We start from the raw sequence: 12,719 nt of genomic DNA, 5'->3' as shown, positions 1-12,719 counted from the left end.
TCTATCTCCTTTAATATATCCTCCTTTGATTTGGGTTATGCAAGTTTTGTTGACTTCGTATAATATTGTTGGGAGATTTTTATTATAAGACAAGTCACACATTTCACGAATGTGCTGAGTCATTGACCTTAACCATGCACATTCTCGACCTGCCTCGTGAATTGCAATAATTTCAGTATGGTTTGAAGAAGTGGTTGTTATGGTCTGTTATACCGATCGTCGTGATATAACAAATCCTCCACATGTGAACAGATAACATGTTTAAGATATAGTTTTTTTGTGGATCAGATAAATATTCAGAATCTGCATAACCAACTAAATCAAATTTTGATTTATTTGAATAAAACAAACTCATATAAATTGTTAATCGGAGATAACGGAGTATATCCTTAATTCAATTCCAATATCTTTTTGTAGGAGAAAAACTATATCTAGCCAATAAATTTACTGAAAATGTAATATCTGATCTTATATTATTAGCAAGATACATAAGTGCATCAATTGCACTAAGATATGGTACTTCCATGACTAAGAAGTTCTTTATTATCGTCTCGAGGTCGAAATATATATTTCTTAATATCAAATTAACGGATTTCCCTTGAAATATTTAATGAATATGTTTTGTCCATATAAAATATTTTCAAAAAAATTTCTGTATAAGTTGACTAATGAATAAATATTCCATTTGCTAAATGCTCGATTTGCAAACCAAGGCAAATTTTATTTTTCCGAGATCTTTCATCTCAAATTCTTTTTTAGGATATTATATTGTCTTTAAAAGCTCTTTAGTAGTTTTAATTATAAGTCATCAATATATATAGTTATAATAGCAAATCATGATTGTGATTTTTTTTTATAAAAACACACGGATATATTGGATTATTTTGATACCCTTCTTTCAATAAATATCCACTCAGATGATTATACCACGTTCGTCCTGATTGTTTCAATTCGTATAGTAATCTCTGTAACTTTATTGAATAGATCTCTGTAACTTTATTGAATATCATTCCCGAGAATTTGATGTATATGTTTTAGGTACCTTAAATCATTTTGGGATTCTCATATAAATATCATTATCAAGAGATCCATATAAATATGTTGTGACTACATCCATAAGATGCAAATCCAGACTTTCATATACAGTCAAGTCAATTAAATATCTCAGTATAATTGCATCCACCATTGGAAAACATGTCTCCTCATAATTAATACCAGGTATTTGTGAAAAACCTTGTGCAACTAGTCTTGCTTTGTATCTTGTGACCTCATTATTTTCATTTCTTTTTCCCACAAATACCCATTTATATCCTACGGGTTTGACACCTTATGGTGTTTAGACTACTGATCCAAAAATCTGTCATTTTGTACGTGAGTTTAATTATGTTTCGATAGCTTATTTCCATTGAAGCCAATCTTTTATATATTGATATTCTTCAACATATTTTGGTATGGGATCCTCATTTTCAAATATAATATCAAGAGTAACATTATGTGCAAAAATGTTGTCAATAATTACATTAGTTCAATTCCATCTTTTTTTTGTCATGACATAGTTTATTGAAATCTCATTATTATCTTTAGGTATTTCACCTTTATTACTAGTCACGTCGATGATTTATTCATAGGTATTTACATCCTCAACCAAGCATGTTTCATTGTTAATTATTTTTCGTTTTCGAGAATTTTTATCTTTGGAACCCACTGGTCTGTCACTAGAGATGTCCATGGGGCGGGGCGGGGACAGGGAAGGCTTCCTCGTCCCCATCCTTACCCCTTATTTCATTCCCCATCCTGAAAAATTCCTCGTGGGGATCGGAACAGAGATTCCCTGTGGAAAATTCGTGGGGATCAGGTTCCCTGCGGAAAAAATTTTCCCGTTTGTTTTTTTTTAATATATTCATTTTTAGCAAATTTGTTTATTCTCAACCAAATAAAATTATATATATTAAATGAGTTATTTCCAATAAATTTGTCATTAAAAAAAATAGTATAACAATTCATTATAAAATAATGCTATTATATGTGTAAAAATATAATTTGATCCTATGATTTCTAAAAGTTTAAATTACAATATCATAGTCAAGCTTTCCATTTAAATACTACAACATTTATGGCTTAAGGTAGAAAGTCTTAAATGTTAAAACAATTTAGAAATGTATTAAAGTACGAAAAGATCGAAATGAAAATTAGAAAATAACTAAAATGAAAATTAGAAAACAACTAATTTTTATACCGCAGTTTTTGTAAAAAGTATATAGGAAAAACAACTATAACTACTATAATAATTATTATTATAAACTCATATTTTGTTTATAAACATAATATGGGTTAATAATAATAATAATTACTTATTATTATTATTATATAAATATAATTATATAATAAATTTATCACAGTAGGACAGGGAACCGGGGCAGGGACGGGATCAGAAACGGGGATAGGGAATACAATCCTCGTCCCTGATCCCATTTGGCCAACGGGGAAAAAATTATCCCCGCTCCCTCCCCCATTATTTGTCTAATCAAGGATTCCCCACCTCATCTGGGGCGGGTCCCCGTGGGGCCAGTAAATGGACATCCCCATCTACCACGTCTCTGACATGTTTCAAACTCATTAGTGACAACTTGCTGTGTTACGATATCAATTTTTTATGGTCATATGTAGCCTAGTTACTTTATTTGTATCTGTAAATGCATCTGATAATTGATTTGCTATATTTTGCAAATGAATTATTTTCTGAACTTTAAGTTCACATTGATTTGTACAAATAGTCCTTGCCCCAAATACTCCCTAAAGGTGTGTTTGTGGCCGGAATTATTGTAGGATTATAATAACCACCTCTTGCTACCGTAAATACTATTTTGTATTCCCCAATTATCTACCGTCAACACTATTTCACAACCCCTTACTAAAGTATTTACTATCTGGTATAATTTTTACTACTTTACATCCATTGTTTTTTTATTCTCTACGACAATATTTACTATTTCCTTCTCAAACTAAGATAGTTTACACCTCAAACACATACTATTATAACCAAACTAAAATAATCTACACCCCGAACATCATCTATTATAACCTAGGACTATAGTAACTAACTCCTTGCCCAAAATATCGTCTAAGTGTTTTCATGTACAACAAGTATGCGATTAGAGATGTCAAAGAAACCCATGGGGTCAGGAAATTCCCAAATATACGGGGAATGGAGAGAGAGAGAGTGGGGAATTTTTTTCCTCTTTTACAATCCGAGGTTAGGGACGGGGAATATATTCCCCAATCCCGCCCCAACTCTTGTATATAAATTATAAGTTTATAATATATATATATACACACACTAATATTGTAGATTTTGTTAGGATAATTATGAAGGCTTTGATTATTTAAGTTTAAGATTTTACTACTTTAATTCCTTATATGTTATAATATTTAAGATATGATGTTCTAATTGTTGAATTTTAATTTATAAAAGTTACGAGAATTGAGCATTTTAATTATATATTTTTAAATTGAATATGTATTTTTTTTATTACCAAAATTGATAATATTTTATTTAAATACAAATTGTATTGGATATACTTAAGGAATTGTTAAATATATATATTTAATTGGAATAAAAAAATTAGAAAAAAATAATGGTGGGAAATTTTCTTCACGGAAAAATCTGTGAGGATAGGGAATGGAATAGGGGGCGGGGACATGGACGGGGAGGGCTTCCCCGCCCCTGCCTCGCCCCGTGGACATCTGGATATGTGACCAATGCACAGTCATTCCGCATCGGAAGCATTTATTTTAAACACTTTTTGAACTATTATTTTGTGGAACTTTTCTTTTGTAATCATCATTTTGTGTGGTTCTTTTAAATTTTGAATAATTAGAATGACGACCACAAAAAAATAATAATTTTTTCCTCTACCACAGTTACGATCACAACCTTGACCACAATATTATTAAAATTCACATCATTTACTTTAGAGAATGTTGTTGTTCTAGTTGGTCGAGATTCACAATTTTTCATCTACGATTATTATAATTTGCAACATGCACTTCAAGGAATGTTGTTGCTCTAGGTGGTTGAGATTCATATAAATTATTTTACTCAATAACTTGTTATTTCATTCAACCACGGGAAAACATCAAATGAGTGCAAAATATTTCTAAAATATTTCTCTCGGTATTGCTACTAGAGAAACATATCCGAAATGTAGAAAAATATCTTATCTAACATATTGATTTAAAACTATATAGCCACAAGTGCATCCACTTACGACGAGTTTTAGGAAGAAAATTTGTTTTATGATGATTACATTTTTATGGCATCCAGGTGTATTTCGACAAATAATTATTATCATCGATATCAAATGCTACCAATTTTTATTTTATAATATTTCTCATAATAACATTATTACAAAATATTGTATTTATACTATAATTTTAAAATATATCAAATATGTAAAACACTATTTAATTTATTAATATAACGAAGAGAAAAAAATCGATATACCTTTATGACCTACCTTCGATGGGAGAAATGAAATAAGTTCGTACTAATAACGTGTCGTGAACATAAAGAGTACAAGGGGAACACGAATACCAATAAATTGTAATATTAAAATAAATAAAATATTATATTAATAATATTAAATCATAAGATAATATATAAATAAAATAAAATAGCAAAATATAAAATAAGAAATTTCTCTAAATTCTATACTTTCTCCAATTTTCATGGAATTTATCCAATAGTGGGATTATATGAAAACTAATAATATGTAATATTGAGATACGTGGATAAAACTTTGAGAAATGAGGACACGAGACATAGTCAATTGACATTAAACATAAGCATACATCAATTATCACAATATTTATAATATAAATAAATAAATGGGAATAATTCTCCTCAAAATTGCAGCGTGAGAAATTTCGAGGCAAAGCTGACATTGAAGTTTTCGTTTTTTTTCCTTTTCGGAAATCAAGTAAGAAAATAACAATTAGACCGGTCAAAGGCATTCTATTTATTTCGTTGGATTTTAGCTTATTTCACAATTTAAATTTCATTGTCATCCTTAAAATTTTATCTTATTACATTTTAACCCCTATATTTTTAAATATTCTGTTTAAATCCTTAAATTGTAAGCTCTCTACATTAAAAAGTACTCTGATCAAGTAGATTTTCTTTAAATTATAATTTAATTAAAAAAAATATATATAATTTCATTGTAAATCCAACATTTATTTTACGACTTACACTCTCATCATTAAAATCTTATATATATAAAAGTTGTTTACAAAATAAAAATATTAATTTAATTCATGTACTTCAAAAATTGCTAAATTTTAGTTTTTATATTTTCAAATGTCCAATTTTAATTATTGTATTTTTCTATTAGCTTATTGTTTATTTCTCAACAATTTTTATTATATATTCATAATTTTTACTATACTTTTTAGAAATGCATTCCCATTTTATATTGTCTTACATGAAAATTATTATTGTTATTCAAGCAATTTCTATTTAAAAAAAAAAACCTCTGAAAAAGTAATTTTTGAGTTCAGTAAAAGTTCATAGTAGAATTTGATATTTATAAGTACAATAACTAAAATTGAATAAATATTAACATACATGAACTAATAAAATAGCATTTAACTTTATTTATACATAAAAGGACTATAATTAAATACTCTAGGTTTAAGGATGAAAAAGAAATATATATAAGAAATAGTGTTATAGAGTGTTGAATGATGATTTGAGAGTGGTAGGAGGTGGAGGTGTATAATTGACCAAAAGTCTGAATCAAAAGAAGAAGCCAAGCTATGGTATAGGCTGTAGTGGATCAGGCGCCACCGCTTGTGGGGTCCTACAAAATTTCCACATTTTTTAAATTTATTTATTTTGAAGAACAGAAAAAAAAAAAAAACAATTCCACCATTATTAATTCCTCCATGCTCCCCTCCAATTTCCATTTTGGACACCTACTGTTTGTATGTAATCACAATTCAATATCCCAATTCTATTTTCACCCATATTTTTGGTCCATAAATACATCATTCACTAATTAAATATTATTTCTTAATAACTATCCATTTTTGGTCCATAAAATTATTATTTCTTACCTTATTTGAAGTCTTCACTATTAATTTAACTAATCAAGATGATCAATCAAGATATTAGAAATTCTACTCAAAATCAAAAGCTCTATTACCAATTTAGGTTTTTTTCTAAAATAAATAATGATGAAATTAAGTTTTATAAATACTAATTTCACTTTTTATTAATAACTATATGTATTATTTTTACTCATTGTACTTGTGTTTTGAAATTTGGGTAAAAAGTAAAATGTAAACAAATAAATGGTTATCAAAATATACATTAGAAGTCTTATGTACATAGTCTTGAAACTTAGCATGAATTTTGAAAATATTGTTAAAAATAATATAGAAAAACAAATAAACTCATAGATGAAATTAGTGTTTTTACGTTTAATTTTGTTTAATATACCAAATGATCATAAAAAAAAAGTCTAAATTTTGTATTTTGTAACTTAGATTATATTGAATTAGATATGTTTCAGATTATGCAAGTGAACGACGGGTAGATTTGAATTTATGTAGCTTTTGTGATACTCATAGATTTTTTGAGTCAAAATTTGTTTTGAGATTGAAAGACGGGTTTCAAAAATATAGATCTAATACACTTAGCTAGGAAGTTTGGTGCTAAAGTAATCACATATTGCATCTCCAACTTAGATCTATCACCTAATGATGAAGTAAACATATCATATTTGTTTCATTGTCACCTTCTTAAGTGTTCTTTTATTATTTAGAATTTAGTTGCTATAACTATCAAAAAAAAATATTCTACTAAAGCCACCAATGGTTAATAGAGAAAACCTATAAATGTACAATAATAGTATGCTATATAGTAATTCACTATTACTAATTTTGTTTAGTTAGTCATATTACTATTTGTCTCTTTGTCATATTTAATGAGTCTATTGCCATTTTAAATTATAGCTAGCTGTGACTAAAATAATTGACATCGAATGGTAGATTTGGGAGAACTTTATATTAGTTATAGTAATGTTAAATATATTTTTCATAATTAATATACCCATGTGTGCCATTAGGGACCACTATCCTCAAATGTGTCATTTGTTCTCATCAATTACACGCGTGGATATATGTAGTCATTTCATTTTCGGTGTTTATTTTCAAATAATAGTTAATGACATAGTAATGTAGGAAATATCACATAATATAGATATCGTGTAGATTTCAGTTGGAATTTTTAGAATTTTTAAATTAAACACCTCCCATTACCGCACAACTTGCACTTAATAATTGTAGCTTGAAAATGAATCCTATAATTATTATCTAAATGTGATTAATAGATGAATTATTTAATTTCAAGGATGTGGTTAATCAATTGCTTTCAAAATAAATGTGGTTATGTCATTTCATCGATGTTTGATATATTTATGTATAAAATTAAGCACAATAGATAGCTAAATTAGGAAGCATGAGATTTTTTATAAAAAATTGTTACAAAAATAAAAGTTTAGTTTAAAAATCCAATCATTTAAACTACATGTGATATTAGAGAATATTATTAATATTTTGACGGTGTTCAACTTGTGGAAAAAACTAAAGTTATTAATATCTCATCGAATTGTAATATTCTACCATAAAATTAATAAAAAATTCATAAAGTACTGATTCTTCCAAAGTAAAATTATTTATTAATTATGTATATAGTGATTTAAAATTATTTCATGGATGCTTACACATGTGGTGCAATCTCAATGGGAACACTGAAGATTTGCTAGTTGCCACTTTATATTAAAATATATATTTATAATAAATATAAGATAAGGCACCTAAATCCAACAATAAAATACTAAGTAATATGCGATTAATATCTGTAATCCGAGTATAGCTATGTATAACTATAAAACTTGAGCCTTTAAAAAAATTATTAGAAAAAATGTCTTCAAAGATGGAAGGTGCAAAATTTTCACTCCAAAATTAAAAAGTGAAATTAACGTAATTTTCTTCTCTAAAAATCAAAGATACAATCCATCATCCATATAGTTGTTGCATTAAAAAATTACTCACTAGCTTCACTTGTTAAAACAAACAAGTAAACAAGTAAAATTGTTGTGATGCATATTCTTTGATGTGAAGACATGTTTGTCTTTATTGAATTAGTATTCACATTTAATACAAACTACATAAATAGGTATAGCTCGATTATAATTGATATGGATCTCGCTCTTTGAGTAAATATGTTCAAATTTTTATACCTCACATTTATTGTACTAAAAAGTATTCATGTTAGGTTGAGATATTTTTATAAAATAAAATAATAATCCATGTACTTTAATAAAATGTCAAAATGAATTCTTATCATTAACTTGGAGTTAATTTTTATCGAACTTGGTATAATAATGAAAATAATTTCCATTCAAGATAATATACAATGTGAATATTTATATAAAATTTGTGGAAGAAAGACGAACAATGACAAAACTTGCTTTGGAAAAGTTAAAAGAAAAAAAAAATCAAATTTTCCTCTTGATTTCTTGAGTTGCATCCAATTTCACCTTAAACTTTCCATTCATTTGGACTAATAATTAAGATAAATGTTGCAATATACTTTTAACATGTATTCAATTTATGCTAATCCACCAATTAGTTTTATTAAAAAGTAATGCAAAAATCTCATTATTCACTAATTTCAATAATATCAAGTTAAATATTAGTTTGATTCACGTACAAAATTAAACAACTTTTTTCCAAACTCACAATTCTTAACAACAAAGTTGTGCTAATGTCGTTTTGCTATATATATAAAAGCTACATATTACAATTAGTGAGAACATGTAAAAATTCTTTTTGTCCATTATATTTTGAACGTAAGATGTTTTAGAAATATTGCTACACTTTTAAAATTAAACGTGAGATTGCAACACTTATACTTAAATTTTGATGTACAATTTAGTGAAATTAAAATTTCAGTGTAAAAATTAGTTTTTTTTTCTCTTCAAAAGTTAACCGATTAAAGATAAAGATTAACTAAAAAATTTATGGAAAAACATTGACCACTTAATAGTTAAAAAGTATATAATAAAAATAGAACAAAATTCAAAGTAAAATGATGAAAATAATACTTTGACGAATGTATTATCATCATCTTCGCCACTTAGATGTCGCATGTAAAACATCACCCATTTATTATCTGATGAAAGATACAACCTCAAATGAAAAAGATGGGATAGATAATAATACATTAAAATAAAATAAGGCTAAAAAGATACCATTTTTTAGGGAAAAAAAATACTATTTTCATCGATGTATTTATATATATATTTGAAATGTTGGTAGCTATATTTTTAAAGGTCTACTTTTAATCTATAAATTTTAATTAATTGTAGAATTAATCCATGCAATTTTTTTTTTCTTTTTGTTTTCTTCTTCTGAAAAATAACTTATTTATAAATTACGAAAAATAATCCCATATGGTCTTCCTAAATCATTATTATCATTATTTAATTTATTTTGATAAAACTTAATATTTGTATGATTAATGTCCATTTGATAACCATTTTTATGTGTGTTTGTATATTATGTTTATTATCTTACAACCTCTTTACTATGATTTTCATAATTCTTAACTAGACGCCTAAATTTTGAATTAGGTACTTTCTAAAAAAACAAACAAAATTTTTAAAAACTAATTCTTTTAATTTTTAAAACTTTGATCGTATTTAAAAATAGTTTAACAATAGATAATAAAAAAAATTAAATCAAAAAGTAGAAATAGTGTTTAAAATATAATTTTCAAAACTAAAAATATCAAACATCAAATAGTTCTCAAATCAAATCTAAATTGAAAATTTTATTAAAAAAATACATTTGACTAAATGTATAATTTATTGAAGTATAAAAATTAGAAACAAACGATTAGAAATACATGAATTGGAATAAAATAAAACGAGCAGAAAATGCATAATATAATATCTAAAGCATAAAAAAGTGGGGGGAGGGGGGAGAAGCGTGTAGAGAGAAGGATGGGGCACGTGCGGGTAGGGGAGATATGAATATTTTTTATAAGGTCACAAGTCACGAGTCAGAAGGCGTAGCCGCACGTGCAGGAGACAGACAAGGAAGCGTGCTTTTTTTGTCCTCACCGGGGACCACATCTCCATCTGGGCATCTTGTCTTGTCGCTTCCCCAACTCGAACTCCCTTGGTCGACGTTACGTTAACCACGTGGGGGACCTCTTTTCTCATCCCCTCCATCAATATTCATTGCTCATTGCTCCACCACACCACCAACAAATAATCAGTGATTATACCTTTTTCAAAAATATTATTATTTATTATTACTTTATTCTTATCTTCCTCATTTCGACCATTGTTAGGATAGAAGTAAGCATCTTTACAATCCAGACTATCTAATTTAAAATATAAAATTTAAATTGGATTGAGTTTTTTTAGTTGACTAAACCCAACTATAATATATATATATATATATTTGTTTAAAGTTTGATTATATGGATGTATTTGTGAATTTTTAATATTCCTCTTTTGAAATTGTTCTGATATTTGTTTAGATATTGCAATAAATATCATAAATATTTAGTAGTTAATATTTAAATTTTATGAGATTTTAGTTATTAGTAATCTATTATATATAAATTTGTATACCTTTAATTAAAACAAAAAAAACTATAATCCGACAACCCAACCCAACATAATCCAATTTTTAATGGTCGAGTTAAGACTTTATTTGGATTATTTGGGTTGGTAACCCAACCAATCTGAATTTTCGTTTGGTCCAAAAAAATACTCTCAACTCAACCTATGTACACTCCTAGATAAAGATAAACAAATTATGTTATATATATTTAAGATGATAATTAATATCTTATCTACTAAATTAGATTCGAATTTATGCATTTATATGAATGGATTTTATTGATTTAAATGTGGTTTATGTATTTTCAATAAAATATAAATTTAGGTTTTTTTTTATATAGTTTAATAAGATGTTGGGTAAAGATATAAACCTCCGAACTAATGGTCCGAGTAATGTTCAAATTGACTAAAATTATTTTATACCTTTACTATTATTATTACTTTGCTAAATTTGGATGAAAAATAATATCAAAGGATTAAGTTTAACACTCATTGAAATACATCAACTAAAACATTTCATCGTACAACTAAAAATTTAATAAATATCAAAGTAAAGGACCAACTTATATATCTTTTAAATTAAAATATATATACTTATTAGTTATTACAACATAAATGTAGTTCTCAACTCTATAAAATGTCGAAGGGTGTTTATTCCATCATCTAAACATTTTTAATAGTTTTTATTTGTGCATCGGGAGTGAAATTCTTCTCACGAGCTTGGCACGAGGGACTTTTCTAGTGTTGTTTTTTATTGGGTCTCTATTTTTTTTTTGTTTCCAGATTAATTAGAGTCTACTTGGTAGACGATCTAAAAACATGAATTTGAAAATAAGAGATTCAATGAAAATATAATTGTATTTCATGTTTTTAGTATGTATTTGATTACATATCTAGAAAGTAAATTACAATTTAAATAGATTTTATTAAAATGTGATTGAAAATATAATTAGTGAAAATATAATTAGTTATTCACTAAATACTAAATTGAATACAAACCATTACTAATTAATTTCTGAATTTATTTTATGTTAAATTTTTTATATAATTATTATTGTGTAATATCATATAATATATATAATATACTACATATTTTAAATTTAACAAAGACAATTGAGTTTATAACATGAAATAGTATAATTGTGTATTGTTTTTATCATTCTTAATATAACTATACATTTTTAAATTTTGAATTCAAAATATGGGTCTATTGAAAACATAAAAAAAAAAATATATTTTTAGAATTTCCATTATTTGGATCACAGAATTTAGAAACAATTTTCGAAAATAGAATCTAGATAGCCAACTAAACACATATTCGCTAAACTGAAAACATAAAACAGAACTTAATTGCCTACTAAACAAACCCTTAATTTCTTATTGTAATAATGATGTTAAAAAATTTATTCGTTTTGTCTTTTTTAGTTTTTTCTTTCTTTGGCATAAAAAATAATAAATTTTGTATCTAGTTCTTCGCTTGTGCTACCTCTATTAGTTCAATAATTTAGTCTTTAAATTTTAAAATGAAAAATCAAACATGTTTAATACGTCATTAACTTTTAATTTATATTACAAGGGTATAAATTCTATGTCTAATAATTAGACAATGAAATTGAAAGTTAAAATATTTATTAATAATTTCAAAGTTCTAAAATTGATTAGAGAGAAAGAAAACAGACAGTTGAAATATAACAATCAACCTCAAAGTATAACATAATACAAAAGAAATTGTAAATATAGCAAAAATTAAATTCAGTTATCGGAGTCTATCAATGATACACTATATTGCTGGGAGGAGTCTATTACGAATAAATTTTTCTATCTTTATAGCTCTTTAATAATATTGTTATATACTTAATTATTAGTCCCAAAAGTGATACCCATTGCAATTATATACGTTTCTAACTAACAAATATGAGTTTTTTTAAGTTCTAATAGGGGGCTGAGCCCATGGACGAGGGAAAGAGAGGGTAGAGGCCCAACTGTAACGTAGGCTGAAGCCAATGGCCCAATTAT

Source organism: Benincasa hispida, chromosome 3 (assembly GCF_009727055.1).
Source record: "Benincasa hispida cultivar B227 chromosome 3, ASM972705v1, whole genome shotgun sequence".
Lineage (NCBI taxonomy): Eukaryota > Viridiplantae > Streptophyta > Magnoliopsida > Cucurbitales > Cucurbitaceae > Benincasa > Benincasa hispida.
Note: the sequence above shows the minus strand (reverse complement) of the source record.